The sequence below is a fragment of the Dasypus novemcinctus genome, chromosome 18 (genome assembly GCF_030445035.2).
Source record: "Dasypus novemcinctus isolate mDasNov1 chromosome 18, mDasNov1.1.hap2, whole genome shotgun sequence".
In the NCBI taxonomy this organism is placed as follows: Eukaryota; Metazoa; Chordata; class Mammalia; order Cingulata; family Dasypodidae; genus Dasypus; species Dasypus novemcinctus.
In genome coordinates this window covers 53732804-53756701 of record NC_080690.1, presented here as the reverse complement: position 1 = coordinate 53756701, position 23898 = coordinate 53732804, and the positions used below count along the sequence as shown (strand labels likewise).

Here is a 23898-nt window from a genome sequence, read left to right as displayed (position 1 = left end):
CATTGTTAAGTAAAAGACACATGCTTTTCATGACAATTAAGAACTTCCTGTTATCATGTATAATTTTTTTTTCAGTCTAGAGGGACTAGGGACTCACAAAAAAATTGAAAATGGACTGGAAGCAACCATAGTGAGGAAGGGAACTTTGCTCTCAGGGGCTGCTGGGAATGCTTTGTGTTGGTCAAGAAGCCAATTGCCAGGCAAGAAGGTCCTGAATTGGCATCTGGTTATTCTCCTGCCTGCATGCTAAAGGGACCTATCAACCTGTACAAGGAATCTGAAAGGAAGAAATATTTTGGATTAAAGCTGATGATATGCAAGCATGTACTTGGCTAAGAGCTAAATTTATCACAGGAGGCTCTTCCTTCCATGTCCTGGAAAAGATTTAATCCCTGATCCCTTGTTTTTCAGGACAGGTTGAGACACCTGCCTCAACAATCTTGTGGACTCTTAGGAGCACAAAGAAATGAAAGGAGGTGACAACTGAAGAAACCTGTGAGTGAGCCAATGAAACAGCCCTCCCTAATGTAGGGGCAGAGGGATATGACAGGCCTGCTTTAATTTGGGGAGTGTGGAGGGGAACACTAGGCCTGCAGATTCTGGGGGATGGGAGGCAGTGCTATGACTCAGCAGTTTTTTCAAACAGACTGGAAAAGGAAATGAAGTTATGCCCTTTCAGTCAAAACTGGTTTTCATTTTTGATAGCAAACCAGGAGGAATACTGTGACCTGACTGACCTTCAACCCTTTCTCAACACATCCTGGAAGCCTTGTTGCAGCTAGATTGCCTGGTGATTCTTTTGCAGAGCCACATATTCATGTTTTGTGGAGCCTCCTCTTTGCCGGTGAAATAGATCAGCTGCTTATCCCAAAGGTACTTGGGGGAGGGGACCTTGGTGGGTTTGTGGTAAAAGAGGTACTTGTTCAAGTGGCACTCATCGTGCAAAATGGCCTCAATGTGATTAGCTTGGTCAACCATCATCCCCTGGTGACAAGCTTTGGTGAGCCTGTAAACCTCCTGAACTGTCCCACCAAAAAGATCCGGTATGTAATAAAAGTCCCCTCCATCCTTGGGAATATGGGCTTGTGACTGACTGGCGTTCATAGCTGAAGAAACTCTGATTGAGCCCAAAGAAGCCAGTATGGATTGTACCAAACAAGGACAAGAGGATTACCACACTCACATGATCTTTGAACTTCATGTCCCCATCTGCATACACAAGGTAATCCACCTCGTAGAGGAAGCGCTGCTCACAGAAATTACTGATTACCTCCATGTAGTGCATGGAGAAGTCATACAAGCGGGAGCAATTCTGGACCTGGAAGACCACAATCTGCCTGCCTCTTTGGAGGGTGAGGTGTGGAACAGAGTCTGGTTTGTCTGTGAATATGTAGTATTTCACCCTATGTCCCACCATGAAGTTCTTCTCTGCTGTCTCCAGGAAAAGTCTTAGGAAAGCCACGTATTATTTTTATGGCAAACACAGTTAATCCAATGGTGACATTATGGGACAGGAAGTGTTCATTCAGGATGCCAATGTCAAAGGTTCCTTCCCAAATGACGGGAGCCAGCCAAGGGGTCAGAGCAATGACATCACTCCTACATGGGAAGAACAGGTTTGGCTGTAAAGATTCCACTGTTAGGTTTATAACTTCCTGGTTGTCTAGTTCTCTAACGACCATGCTTGTCCCTGACACCATGGTTTCTGGCTTCTGGCTTTTCAGGTTCAGAAAACAATAACCAAAGAAGGCCAAGGCCAGAGTTAGTAGGAGAAGAAAGTATACACAAAGAAGCAAATAGTATTTTTCTTTCCTGGTAAGAGTTTGTAGCAGCTCAGCATGGCTCCACCTCCTATACCTTCTGCTTCAGGTCTCCACACTGCAAGGGCACATGTTCTTCCAGGACTGTCTGCCTCCAACTGCTTGGGGAGTATGAGAAGGCTGGGTGAGGCTTAACTCATGAGCCTCAAGGTGTCCCTTCTCCCATAAGGCCTACGCTTCCTTCAGCCTGGATTCCCTGTGACCTGGCCCTTGAGGAGCAGTCAGAGGGAGCAGGTGGCTGCTCCAGAGCAACCCTGTGGAGGAAGACTTAGGGTTCTGTCAGGTCCAATAGATTCAGTTTGGGTTTGAGGTGCTGTCAAAGTAACCAAGTGGCAGGAGTAGGTCAACAGGCAACTAGAAGTTCAGCCCACCTGTAGGAGAGAAGTCAGGGCTCGGGGAACACCCCAGGAGACTGGCTCCAGGGAGGCCACTGAACAGGTCAAGGACAGAGATTGTGATAAAACCAGGGCAGGTAGGAACCACCAGAGAGCCTGAGCTGGAGGTCAAAGGGTGTGTACTCTGGCCTTTCTGACTATACCTGGATGTGAGAATTTACCCAAGCGCTGAGTTTCCTGAAAAATCCATGAAGTTGAGGCCAGAGTGTCTTCAAAGACCATCCAGGTGTGATAAGCTGGCATGGATCTCTGTTCATGGGACCTGATCTGAGAGTCATGGGGAAGAGGACAGAAGGCTTATAGATGAATGTTCAATTTCTTTATACCCTCTAATAATAATTAAAATCCAATTAGTATTTGAAATGTGCAGTGTTCCTCTTTAGAATGATGGAGGTGTTTTGGTGGAGAATGTGGTGATGGTAGGACAGCACTGTGAATGGTATATATGACAGTGTGATTGAGGAGGGCAGTGCTAGGTTGTATATATGATAACAATTTTTTTTTTAAATCCATGGAACTGCACTACACAAACTGTGAAGCCTACATTGAACCCTAGATTATGGTTAATGGGACAATTATAAAGACGTGCTTTCATCAATTATAGAAAATGTTCCACACCAATCCAAGGTGTTAATAATGGGAGATTCTGTGCTTTATGTATGATTGTTCTGTAAACCCACTTTTTTAATGAAGAAAAAAGTTAAAGAAAATAACCACGCATTGACTTTATGGGCACTGGGCCTTACACTTTAGTGAGGATTAGTCTGCTAAGGTTTGATGTGGTTCCCTTGTTCAGTCTCACTATAAGCCTGGGAGATGGATACTACATTATCCTCCTTGTTCAATGAAGCACAGGCTCAGAGAGTGGACTAACTTGCCTGTGAGCCCTGCTCACTGGTAAGTACTGAAGCTGGCTCACTGGTTGTTCTTCAGAGTTTCCTTGTTCTGGTCCCTTTCCTGACCAGGGTATTTGATTCTCTCTATTAGTAGTCTAATGCATCAGAAAGGACCCACAAGTGGAAAGAGAGGCTGAACAGGTGAATTACATTTATCGAATCAAGGGGTTATCATATGGACAACACATAGACGTACAACCCCTGCAGTCCTAGACAGATCCAAGCATGTGCTTCATGGAAAACAAAGATGCAGACACAGGTCCCTCCTGCTCCACTGGGGACAAACAGCGGTATAAAAGTGCCTTCAGTGTGTAGAGAGCATCTGCTACCTGCACCATGAAGGTGCCTGGGGCTCTTGCACTGCTCTGGCCGAAATTTTCCTGACCTTCCTGAGAAGTGGGTACCTAGAGACCCTTCCAGGAGTTCTGAATCCTTTTCAAAGAAGTTCTAAGAATGATATTTGGGGAAGAGGTGAGTGGGTTCTGATGAGTGCCTCTTTTTTTTTTTTTTTATTGACTTTGTAATAATATTACATTAAAATATATATATATATATGAGGTCCCATTCAACCCCACCACCCCCACCCCACCTCTCCCCCCCCCCCCCCCCCAGCAACACTCATTCCCATCATCATGACACATCCATTGCATTTGGTTAGTACATCTTTGGGCACCTCTGCACCTCATGGTCAATGGTCCACATCATGGCCCATACTCTCCCCCATTCCATCCAGTGGGCCCTGTGAGGATTTACAATGTCCGGTGATTGCCCCTGAAGCACCATCCAGGGCAGCTCCATGTCCCAAAGATGCCTCCACCTCTCATCTCTTCCTGCCTTTCCCCATACCCATCAGCCACCATGTCCACTTTTCCCAATCCAATGCCACCTTTTCTATGTGGACATTGGATTGGTTGTGTCCATTGCACCTCTATGTCAAGAGGAGGCTCAGATTCCACATGGATGCTGGATGCAATCCTCCCACTTTCAGTTGTAGTCACTCTAGGCTCCATGGTGTGGTGGTTGTCCTTCTTCAATTCCATCTTAGCTGAGTGTGGTGAGTCCAATGAATCAGATTGTAGGTCCTGGAGTCTGTTGAGGCTCAGGACCTGGTTATCACATTGTCAGTCCAGAGATTCAAATCCCCTAAATATATCTTAAACCCCAACACTAACTGCACCTCCAGCACATTAGCATGAAAGTCTTATGAAGAGAGATCCCATCTGAGTCCAGATTCATCACACATAAACACCATTTCCAAAGAGGGGCCATCTGACCTGGTAGTTAACCCCATCGGCCATGACCATAACTCCCATGGGTCTCTTTAGCCCTGATGAGTGCCTCTTAAGAGACAGTCACCTTGCCTTTGACTTCCAGATTGTAGGGCCAGTCAAATGGTGACAAACTCCCTCAGCTTTTGCTCATTAGGTAATATATTAATCTCTCCCTCATTTTTGAAAGACTTTTTGCTGGATACTGATTTCTCAGGTGGCAATATTTTGCTTTCAGCACTTTATATAAACCATCCCAATTGCCTTCTTGCCTCCATAGTTTCTAATGAGAAATCAGCATTTAGTCCTATTGAGGTTTCTTTGTCTCTTATGTGTCAAATATCTCTTGTGGCTTTCAGAATCCTCTTTATCTTTGGCAGTCACTGTTTGTTTGTAATATGTTCCAGTGTGTGTCTCTTTAGTTTTATCCTGTTTGGAGTTCATTTACCATCTTGGATCTGTACATTCCTTTTTTGTTAAATTTGAAAAATTTACATCCATTATTTCTTTGAATAGTTTCTATCCCTTTCTCCTCCTTCTGGGACTCCCACAATTTGTATATTGGTATGCTTGTTGCTGTACCACAGGTTCCTTAGGTTCTGTTCACTTGTCTTCATTCTTTCTTCCTTATACTCTTCAGACTGAATGATTTCAATTGTCTTATCTTCAAGTTCACTGATCCTTTCTTCTGCTGGCTCCTATCTGCTCTTCAAGCCCTCTTTGGAATTTCAAATTTTTGTTAATATGTTCTTCATCTCTGTTAAGTTCCTTTTCATATTTTTCATCTCTCTATTGATATCCTTTTGTGGCCATCTATCATTTTCCTGATTTCTTTTTAGTTGTTACTCCATATTTTCCTTCAGCTCTTTGAGCATATTAAGGACCGTTTTTTTAAAAAGTATTTGTTATGTCCCATGTCTGGTCCTCCTTGATGCTGGTTTCTAATCTTATAATCTTCTCCTTTGCCTGGGCCATTGCTTCTTCTTTCTTTGTATGTATTGTAATCTTTTGTTGAAACCTGGATATTTTGATATTTTATTGTGTTATCACTGGAATTTAGACTCTGAGTCATTTGTTCCTTAAGTTTGTGTCCAGCTGGCATTTTGATGGTGTTTTCCTTGAATTCCAATAACTCACAACAACAACAAAAAAGAAGTTTTAAAAAATTTAACAGCTTTCCCATCTTTACAGATTGACCGTATGAGTACTTTCTTTCAGGACTTATCTATATGATGAATTTAGAGAATAGCTGCATGATAAAACCTAGGGGCCTCCCTGATCCTTTCTGTGTAAGCACCTCCTCTTCAGCATGCACATATGGCCCTAGCAATTCCCATATTTTCACAGATAGGAATGCCCCCTCTTCCCTAGGGAAACATTTCCTCATGGTGCTGGGCATTTTACAACGTATAGCCACAACCTTAACTGCTCTCCCACAGCTTTCTGAAGGAGAGTCTGTGAGCCCCTCCTACCTGCAGTGCAAATTCTTAGACACTAAGCTTAGGACAAAAGCTTGGTTCACTTCCTCAGGCCACCACTAGACAGATTGGGCTAGACTTAAATGCTCTTGGTATGTGAAATAGGTTACTTTGCTCTTTCTGGTACTGGGGCCAGGGATCCACACTTGGTATGCAATCCAGTGCCATACCAAGCTAGTGAGGGGATGAGGAGGGGTAAGTCATGGTGCTGTGTGATCTTACTGCCTTTAAGAAGATTTTGTCTTGATTCAGCACTTACTCAGTTGTTGCAATCCTTTAGCTGTTTTTCTGGAGCTTTTAGAAAGATGTTTCTGCAGTTCTTGCTGGATGTTCAAAACTTCTATGGAGAGATGCAACAAGAAATCACTTACTCTGCCACCTTGATCAGGGTTGAGCCCTCTTCATTGCTTTTAAAGTAGTTTATCAGGATCATATGTATACCCAAATTATTTATTGTTTAATTTTATCTATTTTTCACTCTTAAACAAAGAGAAGCCTACTCTACATGTTCACCTGCATCCTTATTCCTTTTCTTGAGTTATGTTTTACTATGCAACTAAATGAAGGTGTGAACTTACAATTCAGTCATTTTCAGTTCTGGATAGTTTTTTCATATTCAGTAGTTAGTTATTGCATTTTGTCCAAGTTTTTGATAATATGAGCATAGCTCCTAGCCAGATACACTCAGTTTATCTAGGGCACCTTCTTTTAGGAATTAAATTGCCAGGTTAAATGATAAGGACATATTAATTTATCAAGTAGTGCCACACAGCTTATTATCTAACTTTTAAATTTTTGACAATTTGATGGATACAAACTGGTAACTCATTGTGGTTTTAATTTATATGACTGTGATTAATAATTAGATTATGCATCTTTTATTGTTTATTGGCAATTTTAGTTTCCCTTTCTGAAAAATGCCTAGTAGTTTGTTTTCCCATATTTCTGTTCTCTTTATTATTGATATGCTAACGTTATTTACATTAATCTTTTCAGATATATTAGATGCAAATATCTTCTTCCACGTAGTGTATATCTTTTCTTTCTCTTGATGACACCTTTGATAAACAGAATCCTTAAATTTTATTATCTGTTTATTACTTTATGGTGTATTCTTTCTGGTTTGTGTTTTAAAATCCTTCCTTACCTAGAGTTCATAAAATAGCTTTCTTTCTTTTCTTCTAAAAGTTTTAAAGTTTAAAATTTCATAGTTAACTACTTCACCCATTTGCAATTGAATTTTGAGTATGACTTGAAATAGGGATTAATGTTCATTTTTTCTGTATGTGCAATAATTAGCCAAAGGGGTGCTGATGAAAAGTACCAGAAATCTGTTGGCTTTTATAAAGGATATTTATTTGGGATAAAAGCTTACAGCTTCACAGCCCTAAAGAGGCCAACTCAAGGTTACTTCCTTTTCAAACTCTGTTGCCACATATTGAGGCAAGATGGTAGGTGACATCTGCAGAGGTTCAGTTTTCCTCTCCCCTCTTAAGGCTTCATGGATCCAATTTCTTCCTATCTCAGCTGTAGTCTGGCATAGGGCTCATCTCTCTTCCCAGAACTTATTTCTTTCCAGGCTCAACTGCTCTGTTCACTTCACAAGGTCAGCTATCAACTTATCAGGTCAGAATGACTCATTTCTCTTCCTGGGGCCTCAGACATGTCTAAGGAACTGTCTCTTTTCCTCAGTGAATTTTCTCTGTGTACCTACTTCTGTGTTCTCCTTGAATGAATGTCCATTTATATAGCCCATGAAGGAGCAGTGACTCACTCAACCCTGCACACACTAATGATGTGGTCAAATCAAAGTCCTAATCTTGATTTAATTGAGTAAGAATAAAGCCTTTGAATTTAAATCAATCAAAGGATATCATGCATAGAGGAACAGACCAGAGATTTACAATATCTCTTTTTGGAATTCATAGATAATATCAAACTGCCACAATATGATAACCAATTGTTCAAGCTGACTTTGATTAGTCTAGCTTTTCTCAACTGATTTGCATCTCCCCCTGTGTCATATATCAGATTTCCTTATATGCATGTGTAATCATATCCCCTTCTTTCAATTAACTCCCTCTGGAGCTCTAAGATGCAGGTTGGACTTTGTCTATCCTACGTGTTTTTTAACCTTAATCTCTTAACTTCCAAATTCTAGCCTTGTTAAAACAATTTATTTTGTATTTTATCTAATAATTCAAGTATCTTTGGCCTTAACTGCTCATATGGACTGTGTGTGTGCTTGTGTTTTTTTGTTTTGTTTTGTTTTTGTTTTTGTTTGCTATATCTCAGTCATGATGGATCATTTCTTCATGCATTTTCTGATTTATTTTTATTCTGAGATCATTATCCCTGGAACTTTGTAAAATTTTTTGAGGTTTGAGTTTAAAGTAGTTTCTCCCATAATAATTGGTTTTGCATTTGCCAGGGATCTAGTCTAACCTCTTCCTAACATTTGTAATGACCAGGCAAGAGTACAAGTGAAGAGCCACATACCATAAGTCAAAAATTTTTAAAGTAACAAATTAAGCTAAACCACTGTTAAGTGCAATGTGCTCTATCCTTCAACCCTGGTGAATATACCTTTGTAATGCCAAAATTGATGTGTTTGCAAACCTAGAGCTCTTTAGGACTAAAATAATAAAAAAAATAAAACAGCGAATTTTATTATTTGTATGTATGTCTGCTGTTCCTTGAGGGATGCTGAGTTTTGGATTGCTTATGAAATACTCATTTTGTTAGTGTATAATTACTCTATAAAAGTTATATTGCTTGCCTTTTTTTAACAAAATTACTAAATAGAATGAGGATTTTTGCACATAATTTGCTCTACTGCCAGTAACAATCTAAAACAAAAGATGAAAACAAAGGTAATTATATTAAAAATAAAAATGTTTCTATATTTTTCATCAAGAATTTAAACTTAAATAAATGTAAACCTGAAAATTAAAATGACTTCTAAGTGTTTAAGAAGTTGCGTTTCTTTTAAAATATTCAAAATGCTACTACTTAAAGTTTGAAGGCAAAGTGCTAATTACACTGTGAATACAATGTTTTCTTTTTTAAAGATTTATTTTATTTATTTCTTTCCCCTTCCCGCCCCCCACATTGTCTGCTCTCTGTGTCCATTTGCTGTGTGTTCTGTGTCTTCTTGCCTTCTCGTAGCACCAGGAAATTGCATCTCTTTTTTGTTGCATCATCTTGCATTGTTGGAAATTTGGGCCCAAAGGGTATCAGGATTGAGACAAAGAGAAAGAGAGAATGAAACAAAGAGAGAAAGAGAGATGGGATCAGGGAGTCTGGGAGTAGAGACTCCTCAGACAACTTTATTATCTACAAGAGGCTCTATATATACTCAAGCTATTGTGATAACAAGCAATGTTGCTACACATTAACAATACTCATAAATTAAAGAACTTATCTCAGACTACAAAGAATTAGTATTCCTTTCAAATTGCAAAGTGAGTTTGCTCATATTTCTCCCTGCCCTGGACAATTTCATCCTGTTGACCTGAAAGGCTTAATTGCTGCATTCCTATGTTAAAAGCATAGCCATGGAAACAGCACATCTCTTCCTGCAAGACCACCATACCTTTGTTTCCAACACTGCATCAGCTCTCCTTGTTGCCGCACCACTCCTGGGTGGGCTGCGCTTTTTTTCATGCAGGGGCTGGTGACTCTCTTTGCAGTGCTCACTCCTTGCATGTAGGGTTCCCCTACGTGGGGGTGCCCATGCATGGCACAGCACTCCTTGTGCATGTCACCACTGGGTGTGGGCCAGCTTACCACATGGGTCAGGAGGTCCTAGGTATGGAACCCTGGACCCTCCATATGGTAGATGGGTGCTCTATCAGTTGAGCCATGTCTGCTTCCTGTAAATAAAATATTTTAAATACAAATTATTTTAACTTAGGAGGAGCAAGAAAATAGATACAGGGCACTGAGGAGAAGTAATAATTCCTTGTGCAAAAGCTATTTCATTTATGCTGAGAAAGGATTTGATAAAATAATTAGTGCTTACTCTTACCTAAAAACTACTGATTCTCAAATCCTCCCTGTACTCTAAATTAGAGTCCTTCCCTAACATGAGAAATGGCAAAATCCATGACCTTTCTGGAACTTGGATACAATTAGTTGCCTTTTGTTTCCAGACATAACATACAACAGAGATATGGATAAATATTTCCCTGTTTACCAAGTGTGGTTAAACAGGACCACAGGTGTTTAGGGATACAAGTTGCTCCTTGTTCACACAAAGCATCAGATCCTGAGTAACAGAGTACCCTTTAATAAAACTTTTCTATTTGCATATGTGATATGAGGGACACTACCAAACCAGGACCAGAACACTTTAAACAAAATGATTGACTTGTAGATTTTTGGTTAGCGTCATGTCCAGCTTTAAGGCTATAGAGGTAAGAGCTTTGGTTAAGAATTCTCAGGAGGGAAATTTCTTTCTTTTTCCTTTCTACCCAGAATCAAGTCTTCCACAGGCATGTATCTTTATCATTATGGCCTGGTTGGTTTTTTACCCTGATTTACTCAAAAGATGTGTCATCTTTTGGAAATCTTGGCTTTATGTGGGAATTTCCAAGCTTCAGCACACATGCCCTGTTAAAAATGAGGTACGGAGCCTGTAGGGAGAGACAAATATTCTTGGGCAAACTGCATATTCAGGTCTCAGTCCAGAAGATGTGTGCTTTCTTGACATTTCTATATTCTGAGAAATTCCTTTACCTTACTACCAGTTCAGTCATACATCAAAATGTTTTCTAGACATATATTAGCCAGCATTTTTAGGTATATTATAAATGGAGGAGTATCTGATCTACCATGTTAGCTGAAAATATGCCTAAAAAATTTCTTCACTTAGGCAGCTTTGTAATTTCTAATGCCTTCCCTGAGACCCAATGGAGCTGATTTTCTATTAATCTAATTTTAGAAGTTTACTCTTTGTGCTTGGTTCTCTGATGGATATTAACCAGAGCTTTTCAATTATGCTTACAGGGATAAGATAGTTTCTCAAAGAAAAACCAGAATGGTGTCAGGAGCACTTTATAACCTTCTCAAAGAACCAGCTTTTGGTTTTCTTGATTCTCTCTATTGTTTTGTTGCTGTTGTTCACAATTTCATTTATTTCTGTGCTAATCTTTGGTATTTCTTTCCTTCTGCTTGCTTTGAGATTGCTCTTCTTTTTTAGTTTCACCAGGTGTTCAGTTAGGTCTTTGATTTAGCTTTTTCTTCTTTTTCATACCGGCATTTAGGTCTACAAATGTCCTTCTCAGCACTGCCTTCACTGTGTTCCATAAGGTTTTTTTAAATTCAAATAAAGAATTCTGTTTACTAAAATATATCACAATGAAAGTGATATAATATTAAAAAACTGAGAAGAGATATTTGCAAAATCCAAAATACCAATAAGAAAATGCAAAATCCCCAAGAGAAAAAAAAGAACAAATTCCTGAAAAGGAGTGCCATAGGTGAGCAAATAAGAAAAATCATCACTTAAAAGAATCTATCTGAACTCTTAAGTAATCAGTGAAGTGCAGATGAAAACCATAGTGAGAAATCGAATGACTAGATTGACAAAGATTTTAAACTCTCAGATTCCAGAAATTACTGAATGGATAGAACAATATAGCCAGTAAGCATGAAAAGACTGCACAACAGTGGTTGTAGTGAAGTCAGCCTTAGTAATGGGAAGTCTGTGTTGCTGAGGCCATGTATAACCTCTATCCTTATCTCCATGACCATTTTGTTCATGAGCCAACAGGGCAATGACAGGAGTGGCTGGGGAAAGAGGCTAAGCATTAGCCACAGAGTGGGTCATCTTATCCACTTATTAAAATCTTCCTCTGTTGAAGTTACCCTTTGGTGAGCATTCACAGGGGACACAAAAATTTTTATGTTTTTTGCCCACTCAGAAAGGTCAGTCCACATACCTCTTCCCCATAGCTCTTTGTCATCAATTTTCCAGTCGTGTTCCTTCCAAGTCTCCAGCCATCCAGCGAAACTATTGGCAACAGCCCATAAATCAGTGTACAAATGCACCTCTGGTCAATACTTCTTCCAAGCAAAATGAACAACCAGATGCACTGCTCAAAGTTCTGATCACTGGGAGGATTTGCCCTCACCACTGTCCTTCAGGGATGTCCCAGAAAGGGGCTGCAGTGCTGCAACTGTCCACTTTCAGGTGGTACCTGCATATCATGCAGAACCATCTGTAAACCAGGTCCGAGTTTTCTCTTTCTCAGTCAACTGATTGTAAGGCACTACCCAAAGGCCAAAGCTGTGAGCTGGGAATGAGAAGATAACATGGCAGATGTGGTGACCATGGACATTTGGGCTACTTCCTCATGTAACTTACTTGTGCCTCCAGGACCTGCTTGAGCCCTATCTCATATGTACCACTTCCACTTTATTATGGAGTGCTGCTGTGCACACCCAACTTTATGGTTTGAGGGGTCAGACAATACCCAGCTCATGTTAGGCAATTCAAGTCTCATGGTAACTTGATGGCCCATGGTTAAGCATTCAGTCTCTACTAAGGCCCAGTAACAAGCCAAAAGCTGTTTCTCAAAAGGGGAGTAGTTATCTGCAGAGGATGGCAGGGTTTTGCTCCAAAATCCTAAAGGTCTGCGTTGTGATTCTCCTAATGGGGGCCTGCCAGAGGCTCCAGACAGCATCTCTATTTGCCACTGAAAGTTCCAGCAACATTGGATCTGCTGGATCATATGGCTCAAGTCGTAATGCAGCTTGCACAGCAGCCTGGACCTGATGCAGAGCCTCTTCTTGTTCCAGTCCCCAATCAAAACTAGCAGGTTTTCTGGTCACCCGGTAAATGGACCAGAGTAGTACATCCAAATAGCAATGGTTGCTCAAAATCCAAAGAAACCAACTAAATGTTGTGCCTCCTTTTTGGTCATAGGAAGAGCCAGATGCAACAGCTAATCCTTCACTTTAGAAGGAATATCACCACATGCCCCACACCACTGGACACCTAGAAATTTCACTGAGGTGGAAAGACCTTGTATTTTAGTTGGATTTAGCTCCCATCCTCTGTCACACAAATATATTACTAGTAAGTCTAGAGTCTTTGCTACTTCTTGCTCACTAGGTCCTATCAACATGATATTATCAATATAATGGACCAGTGTGATGGCTTGTGGGAAACAGAGACAATCAAGATCCCTGTGGTCAATATTATCACATAGGGCTAGAGAGTTGATATACCCCTGAGACAAGACACTGAATATATACTGTTGGCCTTGCCAACAGAAAGCAAACTGTTTCTGATGGTTCTTACCAATAGCAATTGAGAAAAAAGCATTTGCCAAATCAAAAGCTGCATACCAGGTACTAGGGGACATGTTGGTTTGCTCAAACAATGATAACACATCTGGGACGGCAGCTGCAATTGAAGTCACCACCTGGTTAAGTTTATGATAATCTACTGTCATCCTCCAAGATCCATCTGTTTTCTGTACAGGCCAGATAGGAGAGTTGAATGGGGATGTGCTGGCAATCACCACCCCTGCATCCTTCAAATCCTTGATGGTGGTCCTAATTTCTGCAATCTCTTCAGGAATCTGGTATTGCTCTTGGTTTACTATTTTGCTAGGTAGGGGCAGTTCTACTGGCTTCCACTTGGTCTTTCTAAGCATATTAGCCCTCATTCCATAAGTCAGGGATCCAATGTGGGGATTCTGCCAGTTACTGAGTATGTCTGTTCCCTGCTCCCACCCTGCTTTTCACTTCCTTATACTTCACCCGCCTGTTCTTCATAACCTCTCTGTATTATGGCCCTTCTCGGCAGCCACTTATGCTGCTGCCTCCCTCCACCCCTCCTCCCAGCCGTTGTTATCTCCCCCTTACAGCCGTTGCTGTTCTTCCCGCCAGTCCCGCCCACACTGCCAACATATAATCTGCCCCCTTCCTTAGCCACTGCCTACCTCATAGCCATCCGCCCACTCCCATCTATCCACTATCACCCCGTAGCCAGCCCGCCCTAGCTCCAACCCCTCCCTCTGCCCAGCCCTATATAACTAAGTGCACTTCCTCAATAAAGCAGACCTGCGCATAGACCTCGTCTCCGTGGTTTCTTCCATCTAACTGCGCGTCCCCACCAAGCCTTGAGCCGCCCGCTGCCGCCCTGGTCCAGCCGTGAGCTCGGCCCGACCCCCGGCAGTGACCCGCCCGCGGTACCGCAGCGGCAGCCACATATGTCTATTCCAATTATGCATTCTGGAACTGGGGAAATAACCACAAAATGGGTCCAGGGACCCACTGGACCAACTATGAAATGGACCTGAGCTAAAACTCCATTAATCACCTGACCTTCATAAGCCCCTACTCTGACTAGCAGACCACAGTCAAGGTTTGGATTTCCTGGAATTAATGTCACTTCTGAGCCGGTGTCTAATAATCCCTGAAATGTCTGATCATTTCCTTTCTCCCAATGCACAAATACTCTGGTTAAAGGCCGTAGATCTCCTTGGGGAAAAACGGGAGATTAACAGTATAAATTTTGGGCAGTTTAACAGGATCCTTCCCCAAGGAGACCTGGTCTCCTCCTCATTCAAGGGACTCTGAGTCTGTAAACTCTCTCAAGTCAGGGAATTGATTAAGGGGCCATGATTCTCTATGTCTGTAATTTGAGTTAGGGTTTCATTCACTTGACCCAGAACTCTTCTGTTTATACAGATCCTGGAGAAATTTAGTAGACAACCCATCTATTTCACTGCTAGGTTCCCCATGGTGTATTAGCCAACGCCATAACTCTACATGACACAGACTATTTTGAGTGCTTTTTTGAATATGGCTTTCATTGTGGTAGCCACGCCCACATTGACTTTGGCGATTAACTACTGATACTTGACTTATACTAGACCAACATCCAATCATCCCCATAATGTTTAAGGATTCTAATTGCATCACAGCCCTCCTTACAGTAATATTTGGACTAAAGAGAAGAGCAACCACAGAGCTCTTCAGGGAAGATGGAGTTAGTCTTACAAATTTATTCCTCACAGTCCTGGTTAAAGGTGTGTCCTCTGGACATTCCTGGAGTAGATGAGCAGCTCTCAAATGGTAAATCCATTCTAGCATTCCAATCTCCCTAAGCCTTTGAATTCCCTCTTTTACTGTGTACCAGAGCAAATCTGGCATCTCAACCTCAGACATACTAGGCCATCTTTGACCCATGTTTCAATCTGTCACCCAAACAAACTGTTAGAGCCATTTCTAACCCCTCAGGTAACAGTATTGAATCCAGAATTTCTGCTTAGTGGGCCCATATCAATAAATTCAGCCTGATCCAACTTTTTATTCCTTCCATTATCCCATACCCATAGTATCCATTCCCATACATATTCCCCTGATTTCTGTCTATATAAGTTGGAAAATTCATGCATTTCTTTCTGAGTATACCTTACTTCCCCATGGGTCACACTTTGTATTCACTTATAGAATTCTTGGCTGGCAGTTTTTCTCTTTCATTACATTAAATACATCATACATTTTAGTCTCGCCTCCATGGTTTCTAATGAGAGGTTGGCAATTAATCTGATTGAGGCTCCCTTGTATGTGATGATTTGCTTTTCTCTTGCTGCTTTCAGATTCCTCTTTTTATTTCTGATATTTGTTGTTCTGAATAGTATGTAACTTTAGAGAAGGCCTATCCAGATTTAGTGTTTTCAGGGTGAGTTGTTCTTCTTGGATATTGATATTCATGTCTTTCAAAATGATTGGCAAGTTTTTGGTCATTATTTTCTCCAATATTCTTTCTGCCTTTTTTCCATTTTCCAATCCTTCTTGGACACTGATAACACATATGTTTGTGATTTTTTAATTGTCATTCAACACCCTGAGACCCTGGTCCATTTTTTCCATTTTTTTCCTCTTTCTGTTCTCATGTCTTTTAAAGTCTGGATGTTCTATACTCATAATCATTAATTCTGACTTTGAGCAATTCAAATCTGCTTTTGTGTATCTCTAATATTTTTAATCTCATCCATCATGTCTTTCATTCCCATAAGCTCTGTTACTTTTCTTTGCAGGTTTTCAAATTGTTCTTTATGCTCACTTAAAGTCTTCTTTATATCCTTTACCTCTTTAGTCATATTTTTCTTCAATTCTTTGAATTGATTTAGATTTGTGTCATTATCATTGATTATTTGTCTTAAATTCTGTATCTCATCAGCATATTTGCTTTGTTCCTTTGGCTGGGCTCTCTCTTCCTGATTCCTAATGTTGCTTATAATATTTTGCTGATTTCTAGGCAAATGAATAGGTTGGTGAAATTTACTCTGATGGTCAATTTCTCTCTTGCCAAGTGGTATTTTTTTCATAGCTCTTGTTGGATATTTGCTCCATCTTATTCCGAGTCTTTAAAATTGCCCAGCTTAAATTGTCAAAATTGGGCCAGGACCTCACTAATGAGGTGTAGATTTTCTCCCATAGATTGGATAAAGCAGTTTTTCTCCTTGCAGTTTCATGGTTGGCCAGTAGATGATGCTCATCAGCATACCTTTCCACATAAGTGTTTATTTCAATCTCTGCTTTCCCATATTTCTGGTCTAGCCAGAGCCCAGACTCAAAGTGTACTCTGCTGGCCAAATTCATTGAAGAGAAGCCCTGTGAATCACCCTCCCTCTTCCCTTGTAATAGCTGACAGGGATGAAGATGTCTGTTCCACTCTCAGTTGGCTGCAGTAAGCCAGGGGTTATCCTTCAACAGTGGGGGATGGAAGCCCTTCCCAGCTGCCATGGGGGTTTAGGATCTCATGTTTGTTGTTTGGGTTCTTTGTCTTTCTGTCTCTTGCCCTTCTGGGAGTTGTGCAGCACTGTTCTTGTTTCCTGACCCCCACAGTAGGTCCTTTGGACAACTTTTAGCTCTTTCTCCATTGTTTCTTTGAGAAAATCGAGCCCTGCCTGCCTGCTCTGTTGCCATCTTCCTAGAACTCTTCCCATAAGTATTTTTAAAGTCGTGTTCTCATTTTTCATTCATTTTTATATACTTATTAATTTCTCTTGCAATTTCTTCTTTGACCCACTGATTGTTTAAGAGTTTGTGGTTTAGAGTATATCATTCTTACATGAAAATGCATAAACACTAAAGGCATAGTAAAATTTGTGAATTAAAAAAGAAACTCATACATATTATCATACAAGGTTCCCAAACATCTCCCCACCACCACCATGTTGCATTGTTTTAAAATATTTTTGACAAATTATGAAAGAACATCATCAAAATATTACCACAAACTATAGCCAATATCTTAACTTTAGTGTATTTTCCCACCTTGGTATAGTGTTTAACAAATGACAATTAAGAAAAGATAGGGAAGCGGACTTGGCCCAGTGGTTAGGGTGTCCGCCTACCACATGGGAGGTCCACGGTTCAAACCTCGGGCCTCCTTGACCCATGTGGAGCTGGCCCATGCACAATGCTGATGCACCGAAGGAGTGCCGTGCCACGCAGGGGTGTCCCCTCTGCGTAGGGGAGCCCCATGCACAAGGAGCGCACCCCATAAGGAGAGCCACCCAGCGCAAAAGAAAGTTCAGCCTGCCTAAGAATGGCACCGCCCACAGGGAGAGCTGACACAACAGATGACACAACAAAAAGAAACACAGATTCCCGTGCCACTGACAACAGAAGTGGACAGAGGAGAAGATGCAGCAAATAGACACAGAGAACAGACAACCGGGGGGGCGGGGAATAAATAAATAAATCTTAAAATAAAAAAATTTAAAAAATTTAAAAATAATAATAAAATAAAAAATAATAAATAATAAAAATAATGAAAAATAAATAAATAAAAATAAATAAAAATAAAAATATATTAAAAATTAAAAAAAGAAAAGATAATAAATCTTCTCTGATCTTGCTTGGTTTTTTTAAATTTGTTCTCATAATTACTTGAAAGGGGTGTTAAAATCTCTAACTATGATTCTAACTTTTTATGACTTTAGTGTCATCAGTTTCTGCCTTGTGTATTTTGAAGTTCTGCTATTAATTGCATACACATACAAGATATTTATATCTTTCTAATGAATTGAACTTTTTTATCATTAGATCATATCTCTCTTTATAGCCAGTAATAATCCATGTCTTTAAGTTTAACATGACTGACTTTAATTTAGCCAAATATTTGTTATTAATAGTATGACCAGCACCTCAGTTACCAGGCACTGTCTTTCTTTTAATATTGAAGTTTGCATCCTGGTAAAACTTCTCAGGGTCAAGCAAAATGTGAAGGGTGTTCACCTGACTTATGTGAGAATTTGCATGGTGTATCTTTTTCCATCATTTTAAGTCTTTATATTTGATGAGAGCCACATTTAAATTTCATATATTTGGGTCTTAATTTTCATCAATAAGCCTCTGACTTTTAAGTGGCTTGTTCAGCCCAATTTTATTTAATGTTGTTATTTATTTGATTGGGTTGAAATCTACCAATTGTGTAGTGTAGAAGAGTTCCAGGTATTCTACATCCCTGTATGCCAAGCAAATTCTTCTTTGCTTTCATTGTGTAGGTACAGTCTTATTTTTCCTTGATAGTCAGGTTTAATCACCCCAGTCAGTACAGTAATTCCCTCTTTGCTGATTGATTCAGAAGCGCAAATAGCCCAAAGTGGCCAGGTGGCAATCTTAACTTCTAGTTCAATGGAATTGTTGTGCTTCCTAATGGAAACACTACTCCTTTTGGAACTAAGATCTGTAGATCAGTAGAGCTTAAGGTTGCAGTAATAGGAAGCAAAATTTTCCTCTTGAATAATTAGGGGTAATAGTGAGTGATTCTGTTAGGCCCCAAAGCAGGACCTTTATGGATAACCAGAGATGGTAAGAAGAAAACTTCAACCCAAGAGTTAGGCAAACTCACATTACATCTACAGAGGTAGGAGCCAAGGTCAGTTTAAAGAGACTCAGATCCGAGCTCCTGTGCTGCAGTTTTACTCTTGCTTGAATACCTAAGTTACTACTTAGCATTCACTTTGATTATGCATTAGCTTTTATGCATATGGATGAACAAACATAGCTAGTTATATAATTGTATGACTAGCATGTTCAGGAAATCACGCACATACATTGCACAATCAAAAAAAGGGTGGATAACTCCACCCTTGGGTGGGAATTTTATTATGTTAATTAAGCAAGGACAGTCAGGGGATTCTTCTGCACAGGTGTGGCCAATTGGTTAAAGCTGGCTTTCATACATTATTGCTTTAACAGGATATTCTTGACCACAAGAAATGGAATTTGACACCAAGAAAGGGTTGCATCTCATTACCTTCTAATTTACATATAATTCTTTCCTTTGTATCCTAGAAACAGGGAGAGAAACAAGCTACTTTCAGGTATTCATTCATCCTACATCCATCATTTCCAGTCCCATTTCCACCCCTTTATTCCTGGACCCATTAATCCTGGCTATGGGAGAAACAGCACCTTAGAGTGGATGCTGATTTAGAGCCTATACTGCCTCCTGGAAAACATTGCTCCAGCCCTGCAAGGTATTTCTACCTAGTTGGTGCCATAATTGAATCTTCAAAAGGCCATTCCACTGTTCTATCAATCCAGCAGCTTCGGGATGACTGGGAACATGGAAAGACCAGTGGATTCCATTAGCATATGCCCATTCTCATGCATTTGCTGTGAAGTGGGTTCCTTGGTCAGAAGCAATACTGTGTGGAGTACTGCGACGGTGGATAAAGCATACTGTAATCCACAGATGGTAGTTTTGGAAGAATCATTGCATGCAGGGAAGGCAAATCCACATCAGAAGTACATGTCTATTCTAGTAAGAACAATTCACTGACACTTCCATTATGAATGTGGCCCAATGTAATCAATCTGTCACCAGGTAGTAGGCTGACCACCTTAGGGAATGGTGCCATATGAGGAACTGAGTGTGGATCTCTGAAGCTGGCAGATTGGGCACTCACTCATCAGTGGCTGTAGCCAGGTCAGCCTTGGTAAGGGGAAGTTCAGGTTGCTGAGCCTATGCATAACTTTAATCCCTATCACCATGGTGACTGTGTTCATGAGTCCATTGGGCAATGACAGGAGTGGTTGGGGAAAAAGGCTGTTTGGTATCCATGGAATGGGTCATCTTATCCACTTGTTTATTAAAATCTTCCTCTGATGATGTCACCCTCTGGTGAGCATTCACCTGGGAAACAAATATCTTCATGTTTTTGTCCTCTCAGAAACATCTGTCCACATACCTGTTTCCTAGATTTGTAACAGATTTTCCAATCATGTTCCTTCCAAGTCTGACCATGCAGTCAAACCACTGGTGATAGCCCATATATCAGTGTACAAATGCACCTCTGGTTATTTCTCCTTCCAAGGAAAATCAAGAACCAGGTGCATTGCTTAAAGTTCCATGCACTGGCAGAACTTCCTCTCACCACTTTCCTTCAGGAATGTCCCAGAAAGGGGATGTGATGCTGTAGCTGTCCACTTTTGGGTGATGCCTGCATTTTGTGCAGAACTGTTGGTAAATGAGGCACAGTTTCCTCAGTTCAGCAGACAACCAGACGTTTGATGAGAGTGGAACCGAGAAAATAGCCACTGTGCAAGACCTTGGAAGGGGTGGGGGGTCCCACCCCATGAGGCCCTAAGGAGAAGAAACCATAGTTCTATAGACTGAAATATAATGGAGTCTGCCCAACAGGTTTTCGTTACTATTTGGGACCTGTGACCCTTGTTTTCCCTTCAGTTTCTTCCTGTGGTAATGGAAATGTTTATCCTGTGATTGTCCCTCCTTTGAAAATTGGAAGCAGATAATTTGTTTTCTAAGTTTCATAGGACTACTGCCAAAGGATAATTTTGCCCAAAGACAGACTGCATGCCTATCCCTGATTTTGATGAGATTTTTTACTTTGCATTGTTACTGAAATGATTTAAGGCTTTTTGAAATATTGCTATGGAATGAATGTGTTTTCCATATGGAAAAAACATGCCTTTTTGGGATCCAGGAGGTGGAGTGTGACAGTTTAAAGCTTTTTGTGAATCCAAGGAAAGACCATGTTCTTAAAGCTAATGCATTCCTGTGGGTGTGGGACCCTTTGATTAGATTGAATTCAGTTGGGGGGACTTTGATTGACTTGTTTCAGTGAGGCATAACTCAGGAACCATCTCGTTCCTCTTGCTGGAGTCCTTTATAAACGGAGGACTGAAAGCAGCAGGCACACTGAGAAAAAGCCACAAAAGTGGAAAGAAGGAAGCCAGGAGCTCGGACAAGCTGATAGAGAGGTCCTAGAAGACAGAGGTTGGAAATAGTGACACAGTCATGGAAAGAGGCCTCCTAGATGCTGAATGAGGTGCGGCCTGTAAGAGAGGGGAAAGGCAAGTCCTATGTCCAAACGGGGAAGAAGTAAGCCTGGGGGTGGGGGGCAGAGACCCAGAATGGCAGAACCACCATTGTGTCTTCTATTTTTTTTAGTTATGCCGGTAATTTATTAAGGAATGGTAAGAAGAGAAATGGAAGAAAATAACAGATCATGGGTCCCAGGCTGAAAGAAAGGGGGCTGAAAAGTGATAAAGAGGTCCAATTTACAGATTATAACTCCCCATTACAGATTATAAATGCCCAGGTTTTACTTGTAAATTAATCCATGCATAGGGCAAAGAAGGCCAGAACAGGGAGCAGAAGGCAAGAACAGGGGTGAAAAGGCAAGAACAAGCTTTTTAAAGGGCGAGAGCAGATATTATGTCTTGTCATGCAGCAGGAGTCCAGGATCACTATTAGCAGTTAAACTTTGGTGAGACAGCATCTCTAGAAGTTTGATATTATTGATGAATTCCAAAAAGAAATATGGGATTATGTTTTTAAACTGGTCTTTTCCTCTGGGCATATGAGATTATATTGGATTCAGAGGAAATTCTTGTGTCAGTAGAGCATCAAGCACTCACCCCTTGGTGAGTGGGGACTCACAGATAAAAGACATGACAAAAGACAGGGTTGAGAGTTTTTTATGTCGGACTTTTGATGTTCAAGTTTGATGCTGATGCTGGAGCCCTGGGAAGTAAGAAACCCTGAACCCAGAGAGAAGCAAGACATTGGAAGGAACCCAGGAAGCCTGAATCCTCACAGACATCGGTAGCCATCTTGCTTAAACATGTGAAAATAGACTTTGGTGAGGAAAGTAACTTATGCTTAATGGCCTTGTATCTGTAAGCTCTTACCCCAAATAAATACCCTTTACAAAAGCCAACCAATTTCTGGTATTTTGCATCAGCACCCCTTTGGCTGACTAATACAGAGGGTGAGGTGAGGAACAGACTTCAGCTGGTCAGTGAAGATGTAGCAGTTCACCCTATGTCCCACCATGAAGTTCTTCTTTGCTGTCTCCAGGATCAGTTTTAGGAAATCCACATATATATATTTTTTATGGCAAACACAGTTAACCCAATGGTGACATTATGGAGCAGGAACTGTTCATTCAAGATGTCAGTGTTAAAGGTCACTTCCCAAATGATGGGAGCTAGCCAAGGGGTCAGGACAAGAACATCTCCCTCACAGGGGCTTAGCAGGTTTGGCTTGAAATATACCACCCTTGATAAATTTACAAATTTTATGATTGTATCTTGGCCATGTTTGGCCATGCTTGGTCAAGATAACATGGTTTCCAGCTTCTGGCTTTTCAGGTTCAAGTATCTTGGCCATGTTTGGCCATGCTTGGTCAAGATAACATGGTTTCCAGCTTCTGGCTTTTCAGGTTCAAGAAATGATAACCAGAGAAGGTCAAGTAATTAGGAGAAGAAAGGACACACGAAGAAGCAAATAGCATTTTAGTTCCCTGGCCAGGGCCTGCAGCAGCTCAGCCATCACTCCAACTCAAATAACTTCTACTTTAGGTCTCCTCCACACTATGAGGGCACCTCTTCTTCCAGGACTATCCAACCCCAACTGCTTCAAGCATGAAAGAGGACTAGGTGAGTCTCAAGCCATGGGTCTCAAGGTGTCCCTTCTCCCACAAGGCCTACTCTTCCATCAGCCTGGATTCCCCAAGACCTGACCCTTGAGGAGGGGCCAGAAGTGACACAGAGCTGATCCAGATATATATATCCCCCATATATTTTTTCTTTTCATTTTTTTATTTTTAAAAGATACTTAGATATTACAGAGAATATATGCAGGATTCCCATATGCCCTGCTCCCCACACATGCCACATTTTCCCACATTAGCAACATCTTTCATTAGTGTGATACATTCATTGCAATCAATAGACATACTTTGGAGCATTGCCACTAAGAACACATTATAGCTTACATTGCATTTTATACTCTTTCCCACTCAATTCTGTGGATTATGGCAAGATATATAATGTCCCATATCTGTCATGGTAATGTCTTTCAGGACGATTCCAAAGTCCCAAAAATGCCCCCATATTATATGTGTTTTTCCCTCTCTCTACCCTCAGAACCTCCAGCGGCCACTGCCTCCACATCATGTTATTTCTTCCATTGCTAGAATCACAATAAATCTATAGTAGAATACTAGTAAGTTTACTTTAGTCCATAGTTCATTCCCCAATCCTGAGGATTCTGGGATGGTAAGGCCCACTTCACTTTTAGTTGAGGGGGTGCTTCAGTCCCATAAGGCCAATGAATGGGACTCTCTTGCTTGCAATTGTAGACCTTCTCGGTTCCTTTTATCTTGGTTATCCATCATCTCCTCCTTGTTAGTTGTCCTAAGTGAATCCAATGAACTGGAGAGAATGTGTTGCAACTGTTGAGATTCAGGGCCCAGCTGGCACATGGATGACCCAAAGATTTAAGTTTCTTGGATGTATACCTACAAACTTTAGTAACAATTATAAGTTCAAGTAGAAGGACAAAAGAGCAGAAGAGCCATGTGTAGGGAAACCACAACTGAGTCCAACTCTGTCACACTGTAGAGTATAAATTCCAAATAGGGCCCACTGGCAAGGGACCAAACTTCAGAGCTATTTGCCCTGACTATAGTGTCTGGATGTTTCCAGAGCCCTCAGGAGCCCCACTATTTGAGGTAGTATCTACTTTGACT

The 23898-nt window shown here is 40.9% G+C and overlaps 1 pseudogene; it reads right to left on the bottom strand.

Moving 5' to 3' along the window:
• Window positions 1–750: 750 nt before the first annotated feature.
• Window positions 751–23898, bottom strand: part of LOC101421098 (histo-blood group ABO system transferase pseudogene) — a 55603-nt pseudogene continuing 32455 nt past the window's right edge.